This window comes from Miniopterus natalensis, chromosome 2, assembly GCF_054644295.1.
Source record: "Miniopterus natalensis isolate mMinNat1 chromosome 2, mMinNat1.hap1, whole genome shotgun sequence".
In the NCBI taxonomy this organism is placed as follows: domain Eukaryota; kingdom Metazoa; phylum Chordata; class Mammalia; order Chiroptera; family Miniopteridae; genus Miniopterus; species Miniopterus natalensis.
This window is the reverse complement of record NC_142082.1, coordinates 78,039,785-78,055,423: the sequence shown is the minus strand read 5'-3', so window position 1 is coordinate 78,055,423 and position 15,639 is coordinate 78,039,785. Positions and strand designations below refer to the sequence as shown.

Here is a 15,639-nt window from a genome sequence, read left to right as displayed (position 1 = left end):
AGGAAAGACTGCTGGCTGCCTACACAAAATTCATTCTCTTCTTACTCCTTCAAAGCAGTTAAATTACAAGGCGAGATATATATATACACACACACACACATATATGTATGTGCATGTGTATATGACTTATGATATACACAATGTAGCTGACATGCATGATATACATGATATATGATACATATGACACACATCACCTTATAATTTCTGCATCTGAAAGACCACGAGCATTGATTCACCTAACATCACAGTAGTGTAACCAACTGTGTGCACATAGCCCACATTGTAACTGCCCCTCAAATTATCTATAATTACACATTTGTGATATATATATATGTATATATATACACACACACATATACAGACATATAGATATATAGATATATCTTATATACAGGGTGTCCTAAAAAAATGTATATACACTTTGAATAATTATTAATAACAATGGGTTAAATCTAAGAAGAAAGAAACATTAATTGAGCTATATATTTGTGTGTGTGTGTGTGTGTGTGTGTATATATATATTAGTTACTAAAATATATATTAGTAACAGTGTTTCTAAAAATCCCAGTAAAAAAGGTACACGTTGTGCTCATTTCTGCAATACATACACTACAATCGGAACAAAACAAAGATTAGCATTGCCCCTGCGCAAGGATGACACACAAATTCATGAGGCACTCCATATTTTTTGTTTGTTTGTTTGGTTTTGATTAATACAAATACACACAAATGGACCTCTGAAATAAACACAATGAACAACTATGAGGAAAGTAAATTTGCTAATGAAAATTATGTTTTTATTTTTATTTTATTTTGAATCCATCTCAACAGATTACCAATGTAAATGATTGTTGTGTTGTAGTTGTTCCATCATTTTTTTTTTTTAAGTACAGGTAATATTGCTAGTACAGGTTTGTTTTACAATTTTTTTTTTTTTTAATTCTCACCTGAGGATGTTTCCAATGTTTTGGTTTTTTTTTTAGAGAAAGAGGAAGGGAGGGAGGGAGAGAGAGAGAGAGTGAAACTTTGATGTGAGAAACATCACTAGGTTGCTTCCATATGCCCCCCTCCCCTGGATCAGGGATCGAACCCACAATCTAGGTATGTGCCCTGACCAGGAATTGAACCTGCCACTTTTTGGTGTATGGGATGACACTTCAACAAACTCAGCCACTCGGCCTGGGCTGCTTTAAGACTTTTTTAAATAGTTATACAAGTTAAAAGAATGGCGAGATAATATTAGTTTTTTTAATTTTAATAATAGTAACAAATATTTCTACAGAAATAACAGCCCCTAAAACATTTTGCATGTACATTTCATCCTTAAAATAGCCCTATGAAACAGAAATCATCTTTTAGAGACGAAAATCTAAGGCCCAGAAAGCTTAAGCAATTTGCCCTAACTACTGATGCTCACTAGTTACATTTTAAATTCTCTTCACTAAATATACTACCTTCCGTCCTGGCCGGTGTGGCTCAGTTGATTGGAGCATCATCCTGTACACCAGCATGTAGGGGGTTCAATTCCTGGTCAGGGCACATATCCAGGTTGTGGGTTGAAAATTCAGTTGGGGCACGTGCAGGAGGCAACCAATCAATGTTCCTACTCCGATGTTCCTCTCTCTCAAATCAATCTTTAAAAAAATAAAGAATAAGGAATCTCTTTTAAATAAATAAAATATATATACTACCTTCCTTACACTAACATTAAGGATAACTGATAAATTTTACAATCTATAAAAAAATTATATAGAAATATCTGTTCCCTTAACTTTAGGGGTACAATGGCAATTTTAAAAAGAAAAAAGGTACTGCATCCAAGAGGTCAAATGTACAATGGGGATAGCTAGGGATGTCCAAATAAATGCAAATTCCACTATACAAAGCCTGTAAGTATTAATATTTCTGAAAATTATATTTAAAAAGCAAAACAAAAAGCTTTTAATAGTGAGTGAAAATCTTTTTCCTTGAAAAAAAAAATTTAAGAAAAAAAAAACGGCTGTGATTAAGAGTCATAGTTAAGCCAGCAGAGGTCAGTGTATTGGAGAGGACAAATGCAAGACCATGCTGAAATGCAGGGCAACTGCATTCAACCCACACAAAGCTGACAGGGCCACACACACTGCACTGCCCACCTTGAGGTGTCCTGTTTTCTTCTCCCCTGTTTCGTCCTCTCCCCCAAGCTCTCAACATTATGCAGAAACAGACACTGGGGCAGTTGGGAGAGAAAAGCAATGCTCACCTCAAAAACAGGAAGACAAGGTACACCCCAAAAGGCCTCAGTCAGTTCAGTGGCTGGGCTATTTTGAAAACAGCATAATCTTATTCTGTGTTGGACATAAGTAAAAATTACTTTTAAATATTAACCAATTTGGCTCAGTGGTTAGAGTGTTGGCCCACAGACTAAAGGGTCCAGGGTTCAATTCCAGCCAAGGGCATGTACCTTGGTTGCAGGCTCTAGCCCCAGGCACAAGCAGAAGGCAACTAGTAGATGTGTCTCTGTCTCTCTCCCTTTCACTCTCTCTCCCTTCCACTCTCTCTAAAAAGCAACAGAAAAAATATCCTCGGGTGAGGATTAAAAAAAAAAAAAAAAAAAATTAGCCTTAAATATTATTCCTTAAACCTAAAAATGTTTCCCTTTTTTTCAAGGTAAAAATAGATGTTAGATAAATTCTAACATTTACCAAATCTCCACTATGATCAGTGCTGGTTTGCTCTTTGACTGAGCTCTAAATAAAATCAGAGAAGAAATTACACTTTATCATACTTGACATCTACCCAGGGCCAAGCCCCACACCATGTCCAAAAGTGGTGTTCACTGTTCGTGACAGATCAAAAGGATAAATCAAAAATCCCTCTCTATGGTCACTCACCTCCCCCCTGTCCACCGTTAGGAAGTTCTCTGATTACATCTGCACAGAGGCCTTGTGCAGAAATGAAAACAAAGCAGCTGGGCTGACACAAAAATATCTTTACACTGTGCTGGGTGATATGATGGGAAGGAACTATAAAACCTTAATTCCATAGCTCCAGCATCTATTATTGCGCTAAAGAAATAAGAAAGGGAATGGTATTACCATGCTACCTCCCATTCCACCCCAATTCCCTTTAAGTTAGAGCATCGGCCCATGCACCAAAGGGTTGCAGGTTCAATTCCTGGTCAAGGGCATGTAACTAGGTTGCAGGTTCGATCCCCGGCCCTGGTCTGGGCACCTGCAGGAGGCAACCAATCTATGTGTCTCTCTCACATCAATGTTCTTTTCTCCCCCCTTCCCCCAACCTTCCACTATCTCTAAAAATCAATGGGAAAAATGTCCTCAGGTGAGGATTAACAACAACAAAAAAATAGACATAGGGTAGTTGAATGGGTAAAAAAACAAGATCCATATATATGCTGTCTATAAGAACGAAAGATACACACAGACTAAAAGTAAAGGGATGGGAAAAGATATTTCATGCAAATGAAAATGGAAAAAAAAAAAGCTGGGGTAGTAATACTTGTATCAGACAAAATAGACTTTAAAACAGAGGCTATAGTAAGAGACAAAGAAGGACACTGCATAATGATAAAAAAGAGCAATCCAACAAGAGGACATAACCTTTGTAAACATTTATGCACCCAACATAGGAACACCTAAATATGTAAAGCAAATCTTGATGGACAGAAAAAGAGAGATTGACCGTAATACAGTCATAGTAGAGAATTTTAACACCCATTGACATCGATGGATAGATCTTCCAGACAGAAAGTCAACAAGGAAACAGCAGCCTTAAATGACACACTAGATCAGATGGATTTAATTGATATCTTCTGAAAATTTCACCCCAAAGCAGCAGACTATACATTCTTTTCAAGTGCACATGGAACATTTTCTTGGATAGACCACATATTAGGCACAAAAGGAGTCTCAATAAATTTAAGAAGACTGAAATCACATCAAACAATTTCTCTGACCATAATGATATAAAACTAGAAATCAATCACAAGGAATAAAACTGAAAAACACACAAAGACATGTAAACTAAATAATATGTTATGCTAAGTGAAATAATCCAGTCAGAGAAAGACAAATACCATATGATTTCACTTATATGAACAAAATAAAACAGAAACAGACTCACAGATACAGAAAACAGACTGACAGTTGTAAGAAGGGAAGGGGGTTGGGGGAATGGGTGAAAAAGGTGAAATGATTAAGCAAAAACAAAAACAAAAACCTCACAGACACAGACAATAAGCAGTACAATGATTACCAGAGGGAAAGGGGGGTGAGGAGGGGTAGAAGAGGGCAAAGCGGGGATAAATGGTGGTGGAAGGAGACTTGACTTGGGATGGTGAACACACAATACAATATATAGATGATGTACATATTATAGAACTGTAGACCTGAAACCTATTTAATTGTATTAACCCTTTGTGGTCCTTTGTCTACTCTCAGCCAGCAAAGCTTTTTTACCGTTCCGGTCGTATGTCTGCTCTCAGCCACCACAGCAAGGAACCTTATGAATCTTAACTCCATTCATGTATCAGTTCATAAATCTTGTTTATCCTTCATAATCTTGCATGTTATGTATCACTGCTCTTTCAATGGAAATTAATTCCAACGAGTACGACACCCATGTCCAAATTTAATACGACCGCAAAGGGTTAACCTACATCACCCCAATAAATTTAATAAAAATCTTAAAAATAATAAAAAAGAAAATACAATAATTAATAAATAATAATACAAGAATTTTTAAAAGAGGGCCAAAGAAACCCCTGAATAACAACAACACTTAAAAGGTGTAGAATAAAAAAGCTCTGTGAAGACCTTAGTGTGGGACACCAAGGAAGGAGAAGAAAAATCCTTTATTTCTCAGGCGTATCATGTTGTCCTAATTTTGGGGCCAGAAAATAAGGTGATTATAAACATACCTAAGAAATGAACCAGATTCACAGAAAAACAGGGTCACAATATTTTAAAAAAAAAACAACAACAAAACAAAAAACCCCCACTATCTATATAGGTCATTTTTCTGAGAGAAAAAATTGGGAGTGGTGACAAACAGTATACCACAGGTTGCTAAGTTACCGATTAAAATAAGACAGGGCGTCTACCTATGTTGAAATCTAGGCTTTAAGAAATGGGCCCTAGACTGATGCAACCTTCATTAGTTACTATAGCAATCAGTTTCATTTCCCAGGGGACCATTGTTATTTTTGCTACCACTGGAGTAAGGGGGTGGGGGTAGGAGTTTGGACAGTAAAACCTGTATTTTGAAGACCCTCTATTTTCAGGGAATACTTTCTAATATATCACACATTTCAACCTCAATACAAACAGAAGGCAGTCTCTAGGGATCTGTAAACTAATAGAAAACTTTGAGCAATGGGATGTCAATGTCTTTTTGTAGTTTTTACAGCAACTTGTTTAAAGGGGGGGGGGTAATGCGCCTAGTGCAGAGAATGTTGCAGAAATTCTTGGAAAACATATCTGAAAGATTAAAGATGTTTTAAAAAGCCCCATTTCTCTATGATAATTTGTAATAAGAACAACCTACCAGATTCTTATCACATGCATTCAGATCACATGTAGTAAACATGTATCTCTGTATTGAGAGTTTCTCCAGGGATAGAAGGAAGTTGCCGTGTAGAGTGAATTAAGGCAGCCAGGGTTTCACATCCCGGGGCTCACGCTGGGCGCTGCCCAGCTTCTATACCATTCTGCCAAGAGCTCAGTTCCAAGCATTAATAACGCCACTATACCAGACCTACACAACTTTGCATATCATAGACACGTGGATTTGTTTTCTCAAAACTGCAGTAACCTAGCAATCAGAGGCTGGAGAAGACATGTGGCTGTTTTATATTTCAACACCTTGAGCTTTTAATGACATTCCTGCTTTAAAAATAATAACAACCATTCTGTTCATTTGCAAGTGTACTAATCACAGATCTCCCCTTGGCATTTTAACCAACAGGGTCATTACTCTCAAATCAAAGGTTGTGAAAGCCTTTATCATTTAGAATTTTAAAAATCACAACCAAGAGGTAATGTCTTCATTGTTTTTTAAATCTATAAAATGAAGTCTCAAAATGAAGTTAAATGGACCCATATGCTAGGTGAGAAATTATAAACACATACAAAATACAAGAAATTGCTGTCATTATCAGTCAGTAGTAAGAGTCTTGAGAAAAGCCCCCACAAGGCCTTATTCTGAGAAGTTTTATTACTGAAAAGCACTATTCTGTGTTTGCAAATAGTTTCCTCACACTGGAGATTTGTTTTTGTAGATTGTTTTCTTGGTGACTTAATTCTTAGTAGCCATTTAATCACAGCTTCCTGTCCTTGCATAGTTGTGGGTTTTAGAGTTCCCAGACTCTCACCCTCTTACCAGTGTTGCCTGCATATTTACTCTCCCATATTAGCATAATTCCCCTACAAGCCTCTGGACTCCTCAGGCAAAATTAAGCTCCAGGATCACACTGTATCTTGCATATATTAGGGCAGTCATGTCAGCTGTCAATGCTAGTTAGCAAGTCCACCTCCCCATGAGATGAATTCCTTGAAGACTTTTAAAATTTTTATCTTGAGTATTTCTATCTTTGATTTAATACCTACACTATTTTTGTTTTACATACATATGGTACTTAGCATAAAGGAAGTGCTTGAAGAGGTCATATAAATATATAAAAGGGAAAAAAGGAATGGGAAATAAAGAGAAGAGAAAAATAAACACATTCTTGGTATTCAAGAATAACCCATAGGGAAGCACTAGGAATGCACCAGAAGGTCAGAGGCTGGATGGATGGGTTCCTGGTTATTACCATCAGCAATGCCATCTGTTCCTCAGCCAGAGTCCCTCACAGGAAAGAGAAATGTGAGTAACAAGCCTTGAACTGTCAGTCTGAGCAATTCAACAATATGAGAGTGTTCATCAATATCGCCCATTAGGAGGAACATGTACGGAATCACTAGAGGAACAATATAGATTTCAATATAGTTCTTGGATCTATCCACAGTGGGAAGGCACGCTTTGTGTCAGCCTACTTACCACTATATTCCTACAGCCTGCTACAGCAGGCAGGCACATGATAAATGCTCAACAGGGACTTAATGAAATAAAAGACTGAAGAGCAGTGAGTCAGAGAATGCCCCTGGCTGCCACTGTTTTGAATCTGCAGACTGATGAACTGCTCTTTTCCAGGGTGGTCACATGTAGCAAAATGCCCAAGAATTTTACACCTTAAAAACACAAAAGAGCTGCAGGGAGGGGAGAAAAGGGAGTTAATGTTTAATGGGCATGGATGGAGTTTATGTTTGGGAACTGGATAATGGTGATGGTGCACAACATTGTGAATATACTTAATGCCACTGAATTGTACATTTAAAAAATGGTTAAAATGGTAAAATTTATGTTATGTCTATTTTATCACAATAAAAAAAAGAAAAATTTTTTTTAATTGTAAAAGGAAAGAAACAGCAGATGACTATCTCTCTAAAACTGCAGTCTTTACAGAGCTGCCAAAGATGCAGCAATTAGAAGATGGCTATCAACAGACTGGCCCTGAGAATGTGTAAAAGGAATTCACTTGTCCACTGCAGCAGGGTGAAGGCAGCAGGGTACCCATGCACAGCATTCAAATCCAACTTGAACTTAAGAGTTTGGAGGAATTAGACTTGATATCCTATGAAAAAAGGAACAAAGGAGAGTTTCTGAATCATGTGTAAGTGGGCAAGGTTACATAATGAAAGCGGATGTTTTCAAAATATTAATTTGGCAGTAGGAAACAACATGGATTAGACAGGAGAAAAATTAAAGGCTGAAAGACCAGTCGAGAGCCTACTATAGTGATCAACATGTTAGAATACAGTAGTGGCAGGGGAATAAAGAGGAAGAACCAAATCCTAGATATGTTTCTAAGAAGGAATCAAGAGAAGGAGAAAGACCCTAAGGTAGCTACAACATTTCCAGTCTGGAGAACCAAACTGATGATGAAGGCAGATTGTAACAGATGCTACTAGCCCATATTTTACAAACAACGAAAGGCCTCACAAAGTCAAATCACTTTTTTCAAGAGAAATTTAAAATATCATGGATTTCCAGCAGTGTGACAGACCTTCTGGATTAAAACAATCAAAAAATGTTAGGTAGGATTTAGTAGAATTTGGTTTTCTTCTTATTGTCATTTTAAAACACTGTCAACTTACTTGAAAGTGAGTGATCTGCAGATCCCCAAAACTCTAAGTAACAAGGGATTTTTAACAGTTTTTACCGCTGAAGTTTTTAACCTTAAGAGTTTTTTATGGATCCTGGAATTCTTGAATTCATTTTAAATGCCACAGTGAGCATGGGATATAGGGGGAAAGTCCTTCCTAGAGCCTATCTAATAAAATACTCTATTTAAACTGGGATCCCAAAGACTACACCCTTCATGTAAGAGTGTGTAAGAAATATATCCTCCCACGCAGAAATGGAACAGCAAGGAAACTTGTCTGGATAAAAAGTGGGAAATTTTTTTAAATCAAGCTGTTCTCCACAAGCTGACCCTCATGAAAAATTAAGTATAAATTTGATCTACTTGTGTCATCTGAAAAGCCTCATGTGGAGAATTTAATTTTAAGTGGCCCTAGATTTATAATGTCCTCAGGCAATTGGTTAAAAGCAAAAGCAAATCCAATCTTCTAGAAGAGCTCAACTTCAAGGAGACCTTAAAGATTCAATGAAGGCCACCAGTGACAAGGAAATTAGCCCAGATCAGGTCAAAGTTAGTCATTTCCTCTCCAAGATGAGCTAACTAGACTGTGATGATGATAATATTAAGAAAATTATTGTTAATTTAATTCTGTGTGACAATGGCATTAAGGAATGCAGAACGAGTTATCATTTATAGATATTTACTATAGTATTAACAGGTGAAATAACATAATAAACTAAAATTCATTTAGAGTAAATCCCAGCACCCCTCCCAACAAAAAATGGGGTGGGAAGATATTTGAAACAAGATTGGCAAAAGGATGATCACTGAAGCTAGGTGATGTGTACATTGTTATTTTTGCGTGTTACAGATGTTTGAAATTGTCCACTATAAATTTTTGTTTTAACCTTGAGGTCTTGACTCAGACCAATAACTGTATATAGCTGGATGTTACAGGAAGCAATAGCCTCCTTTGGAAGAACAGAGTTTACAAATAAAGAAATAGTAGTGGATATTAATTCACAAAAGTACTAAACACTTTTGTCACCCATTTAGCAATCTGAATTGGTTTAATATCCTCTGCTGGTATTAATAAATAGCTCATAGATGAAACATTCTTTATTTCTAGAGAACAGATAAACATGGTGTAACAAAGTGTAGATGAACCTACAATAGCAAAAATTCTTTATATGTTGGATGAAGAAAAGTGTATTACCATAAATAATTCACTGTATCTTGACCTCCCTTGGAAAGTATGCTTGATTTAAGCCATACCAACAGAAAAGCTTACATATAAATGCATCCAATGCACAGAGAAGCCAGAGAAATGAAACCTTCTGCTAATCAGTCAACAGTCATTTATGTTTTTGTGGGGGAAGTCAGGTAAAAATAATGGCTGAAACTAAATTATTTTCTAATATTCTATTCAGGAATTCATTACTTGCAAAAAAGTTATTAAACTTATAAGAATCTTGAGCTAAGGCTGACATACCACATAGCCCCTCCACCAAAAGCCATTCTGTAAAGCAATCATGATATGTAAGTTATTGCTCTACATAATATGCAGCAGTATCGAATTAATTCCTGCAAATGTAAAAGTCCAAAAAGTTTAGAAGTACCCAATATTTCTACTAGCCAGCATTCTCCAAGGTATTACATATGTAATAAAATGAACAAAATCAGCGTTTTCTGACTCATATATCATAGCTTTTCCTGAATGGGTACTTAAAAGTATGAAGATAGATTAACTCTCTGATCTCATTTTAATGAGTTTCTCTTAGTCTTTGAGGGTCTACACTGCCCAGATGCTCAATCACTCTAGTCATTTACATCAACCTATTTAAAAATTCTGAGAACTGTGATGACTTACACTTACTTGGGCATACAAAATTCACCAAAATATAGTCAGAGAATAATTTAAATAATGTAAAGTTGCCTCTGTGCTCTCTTTCTCTTGCTATATTGTATGCTTGTCTTTCCTAAGCCTTAATCATGTAAGTATACTTTGTGAAGTCTTGTGAGTCCTTTTAATTGTTGCAATTTTACTTTCTGTGTTGAAAAGAACACAAAGCCAAAGAACTGGCTGTTTTCCATCCTTGCCTAAATGAGTCAAGGTCAATTGCCTCTTTGACCTCTGAGCTAAGACTGGCACTTTCCAAGTTCTACTGATCATGTCCTAAAGGTCTGTTTTGATAACCAGTAAACCATGGCCAAGATAACTAAGATCATTGTAAAATAGGGAATTTTTTAGTTTAAAGTATGCTTACAAATCAGAGTGTGTTTGCCAATGTATGAGTGCAAGTATGCATGCATGAATGTGAGCTACAGCAGGTAGCTGAAGCTCATTGACACATTGACCTAAAAATGAGGAAAATCAGAAAAGGCCAAAATCTTTTAAGAATATTTCCAACTGTCCAATATACATTGTCTAACCTTCTGATATATAAAGGAAGACAAAGTGTTGGCATCCAGCACATTGTAAAAAAGATGAAGAAAACTTCGGGTGAGCATCCCTTACATTAAGAGTGAAGCCAACAGATGCTTGGAACAGAATGTCAGACCTGGGGGAGGAGGGAGGAGAGTAACCAAAGAACATATATGCATATATGCATAACCCATGAACACAGACAACAGAGTAGGGAAGGCCTGGGGTGGGGCAGGGGCTGGATGAAGGGGTGCAAAGGGTGTGGGGGAGGAATGGGGGACATCTGTAACACTGTCAACAATAAATAAATACATAAGTTCTTTTCAAATAGAAGAGTGAAACCAAAATAAAGTATATGAAGAATCTGAGAAGGAAGTGCCACTCTGGCACCCACTGCCCAAATATGGCAACACCAGAAGAGAAATGGAGAGTGATGGCATGATTACAGTAAAGCTTCCATTTTTCCTTCTATTAGCTGAGAAAGTTAAATAATAGTAGAAAGAATAATAGCAACTATAAAGGACTGAATGTTTATGTGTTCCCAAAAATTTGTATGTTGAAATCCTAACCGCCGGTGGAATGGTGTTAGGAGGTGGGGCCTTACAGGGGTGACTAGGTAATGAAGGTGGAGCTCTCTTGAATGGGATTAGTGCTCTTATAAGAAGAAACACCAGAGATGATCTCGATCTCTCTCCCCACCATGTGAGGAATGAGAAGACAGCCATCTGTAAATCAGAAAGAGGGGCTCACAAAGGAACCACCATGCTGGCACCTCAATCTCAGACTTTAGTCAGCAGGACTGTGAGAAAACCATTCAGTCTGCAGTAATTTGTTATTGCAGCACAAACTGACTGAGACAACATACTGAGTGCTTGTTATAGAAGACACCTGCTTGCCTTCATTTAATCCTCACTAAAGTTCCAAGAGGGAATCCTGTGTTCATTTTCATTTTAGAAGTGAAGACCTGCAATATGCGACGATAACCTGCCTGTGGTCCCCAAGCCGGTGAGAGGAAGAACCAGGAGTTACCCAGCCTGACTGTGAAGTCTACGTTTTGGTCACCACTATACTATTTCTGAAGTTGTCTGACTGCTCAGAGAGAGAACTAAATCAGACCATTAGGACAAAGGGTGAAATGGAGGAAGCCAGGTGAAATTCTCATTACTTAGAAGACAGGAACCACAGAAAATGGCTTACAGGCATGTAGAGCACCTTGCACAGTGCATTTGTTAGGTCTGGATTTGATCATTTCTAATATGCCCAGGGGTACAGAAACAAAAAAACATGTTGCTCTGTGAAATTCTCTCAGTTACACAAAACTGCTGCTCCTCACCAGCTAGCAAGGAAAATTATGATCACTTATGATTTCTCTCAAGTCTTATGCCACTTCAAAGGATTAGGGCTTCCTTGTGGGGCAGCTATGTCTATCTCCCTACCTTCTCCAACTCTGAGCTTTGTCAGTGCAGATGAAACCCGTTTCATTGCTTTGATCAGTAGTACATAAACATTTTAGCAAAAACATTCTCCTTGCTCTACTAAAGTTATTTCTTGGTACTATGTGAGAAAAATCATATACTTAAGGTACTGTAAAGTTACAAAAGTTTAATTGACCCCAACCTGGCTTCGTGATATCTTAACATCTTTATTATTAAAAGGCTTAAGATATTACTTTTTCTTCACTTTGAAAAGCATGTATTGAGTATTTACCACAAACCAGGGCTAGTACTAGAAACACAAAGAGTAAAAATGGGATCCGGGCCCTCACAGAGACCACAGCAGGTTTCCATCCACTTTCCCTCAAAACCACAGCTCCAGGGCTTTGCAAGACTACACTAATAGTTCGTGGTGGTATTGTCTATAGAATTAAAGCCATGAATCTCCTGGAAAATAAGGGAAAAAGAAGTTCACAAAGGAGGATCTAGTTTTGTGATCTCCAGTTTTGGAAGCTAGACTCAAAAACAAATGTCTGTGTTACATATGGAAAGAGATTTTAAGATGTAATAATAGTAATTATTTAGCACTTACACTAAGCCAAGCTCAGTTTTAATTACTTCATGAGAATTATGATTTAATCTTCACATGGGTCCTATAGATTGGCATTATCACTATGCCCATTTTCAAGGTGATAAAACTGAAGGCCAGAGAAATTAAGAAATTTACCTAATCTCTCAGGCATTAAAGAAGCCAGAATTCAAACCAAGGAAGTCTGTCTCCAAACCTTGTGTGCTGAACAATTATTCTTGCTACTTAAGAAAGACTAAAATATCATGGAACTGTACTAAATTAAACACACTGACCAATGGAACAGAACTAAAAGCCCAGAAACTCAAGCATATATACTAATTAACATACTAAAAATTTATTACAAATAGTAAAGGAAAGATGAATTATATAATAACCAGTGCTAATTAGTTAGTTCCCAAAAAGTGGACCCTTACCTGATACAATTTATTAAAATAACTGTCAGTGGTTTAAAGAATTATATGTGAGTCCTAGAACCAATATGATCATATGGCCACTCTTTTTCCTCATCATTCCTTGCTAAATCAACCCAACTAACTTGATAGAGAAAATTCTTCACCACCAACTGACCACTCCACAAGGGCCCCATCCACAAACCAGAACCCTTGAGGAGAGTGAGCAGGAGATGGTTTAGAAAGGAGTGTAGTGAATGGAGAACCCAATCAGCAGCCAGTTCCCAAAACTTTGACAATAAAACTGCTGCTATTCATTAATTATTGAGAGCTAGACACCCTACTAAGTGCCTTAAGCTGTTAATAAATTTCAACATTATTATACACAAGAGTAAACTGGTGCTCAGAGGGTTAAACAACATACCCAATGTTACACAGCTAGTAGCAGCAAAGCCAGGATTGGAACACAGTGGCTATCAGCCTCCAACTTTAAACTCTTAATCACTCCACTATACAGAGAGGGGCCAAGTCCACCAGGAACTCATCTTCAGAGCCTGCAGACAGCTTCTGGATAGGCGTGGAGGCTGGAAGCAAGGCAGTGCTGGACAAAGAGCCATGCTGGAGTTTCTGCCTGGATGCCAGGCCAGCCAGCTATTCAAGGGGAAGGGAAACTACTCCAGTAGGCCCAGAGCTGCCAAGGCAACACAAAAGAGAGACTGTTCCACAACAAAAGGGAACTCTGCCCTGCAGCTGTCTCCCACTGCCTACAGCTCCATCTCTACCCTACACGAACTATTAGAATGCTAAGCTGTTGATAACAAATTACAATAAATCTAACTTTTTCCCTATTTTTGCCTGTAATGAAAAGAACTGAACAACGATCTACACATTCTCTGACGAAGCATATTTCAGTTCCCCGTACTGAACAGCTAGACCTCACTTGGGCAGATAAGCAAGCAGACAAGCGAGCAAACTAGACAGGAGAAGAGACTCATATTTTAAGAGACATGGAATAATCTGAATAACAGCAAGAAACAAGAAAAGCTTACACATTGTAAAAATTACATTTTCAGTAAGCTTCAAAATGATAGTGAATCACTGATAACAAACATTACTTCAAGGAAAGGTGAAAAGGGAGTAACAAGAAATAGTATCTGAAGGCAAAAAGTGAAACTGGTAGCCTAAAGAACGGAGGCAGTGAAATGCAGACTGGCTCCTGCAGAACATTGGTGCTCAATGAAATCTCCCAGAACTCACGGGAAAATAATAAAAAACTGGAAATTATCAGTGAAAAAGATAAAATCTGAACAAGCGATCCAGAAGGTCAATATGTATATAACAGGAATTTCAGAAAGAGAAAATGAAACAGAAGGGAGAAATAGTTAGTAAAGGAGAAATATTAATTAAGTAAATAATGGGGAGAAAGAACTTAAAAATTAGTTTTTCAAACTGAAATTATTCACTCAGAGCTTGGCATAACTAATCATAAAAGATCCACACATCCCAAAATTTATGAATGTCAAGGAGGAGAAAAAAAAAAAAAAAAATCAAAAGATATATGAACCTCCACCAAGATTTAAAAAGAAAAAGGAATATGAATGAGATGGACATCAGGCTTCTCATCTGCCCCACTAACTACTAAAAGACTGTGGAGTAAGGTTTATAGGACTCTGAAGAGGAAAGACTATGACCTAATAAGAATTCCAAATTTAACTAAATTATCAATACTGTAATTATCATGATTATAAAGCAAATGAAACATTAATAGATGTAGAAGGATAAAAATGTACTTTCTACATATTCTTTCTGGAAAAGTATTCTGAAGAAAGGGGGACATACAATCAATTAAAAAATAAATTAGAATAAAGAACTCAAGAAACTAGAAGATATTTGAAAGTATAGATATAGAGAAGTATAAAACATTCAGCAAGAACACTTGAAAAAGCAAAATGTTAAAAAAAATGTATGACCAAACATTTCTAATTATTTCAACAAAATTTAGGCAGTAAAGAGAAGGAAGGAAAGAATGTGCTGAAGCTCATATAGTTTAGGGGAACTCCACAGCTACTGCTCCAATAAGTTCAAATGTTAAATTAGAACAAAAATTAGACATATTTAACTTCCAAGTCACAAAGAAATTTAAAGAAAATTTAAGACAAAACTCAGAAAAAGGTAAACAGTAAGAAAGCATAATAACTTGAAAACCTAACACAAGACGCCAAGGGTAAGACCAAACATTCAGTGATTACTAATGGGTCAAGTACCCCTATTAAAAAAATTAAAAACAAAACACAAACTGGCTGAAAAGAGCAAAATACCACTTACCTCCTGGGTATTAAATGAGGTAATGTATGCAGAAGTATCAGGCATAGAGTAGATGCTCAAAAAAAATAGTTCATATAAAGAAAGAAATAACACTGTAGGCACTGTAGTGAAGCAAATATTCTGAAGAAGGAAAGGAAAGGAGCTTTATCTTTTATATATATATTTGTTAATATATATATCTTTATTGATTTCAGAGAGAGGAAAGGAGAGGGAGAGAGAGAGATAGAAACATCAATGATGAGAGAGTCATTGATCGAGCCCGCAACCCGGGGATGTGCCCTGACGAGGAATCG

The 15,639-nt window shown here is 36.9% G+C and overlaps 1 protein-coding gene and 1 non-coding gene across 2 annotated transcripts in view; one reads left to right on the top strand and one right to left on the bottom strand.

Moving 5' to 3' along the window:
* WDFY2 (WD repeat and FYVE domain containing 2) overlaps positions 1-15,639 on the bottom strand; it is a 190,610-nt gene that overhangs the window by 135,456 nt on the left and 39,515 nt on the right. The gene's annotated exons all lie outside the window — the stretch shown is intronic.
* On the top strand, positions 586-689 carry LOC148093721 (U6 spliceosomal RNA). Its single transcript, XR_015714203.1, has one exon. It is a non-coding gene; the product is annotated as a U6 spliceosomal RNA (small nuclear RNA).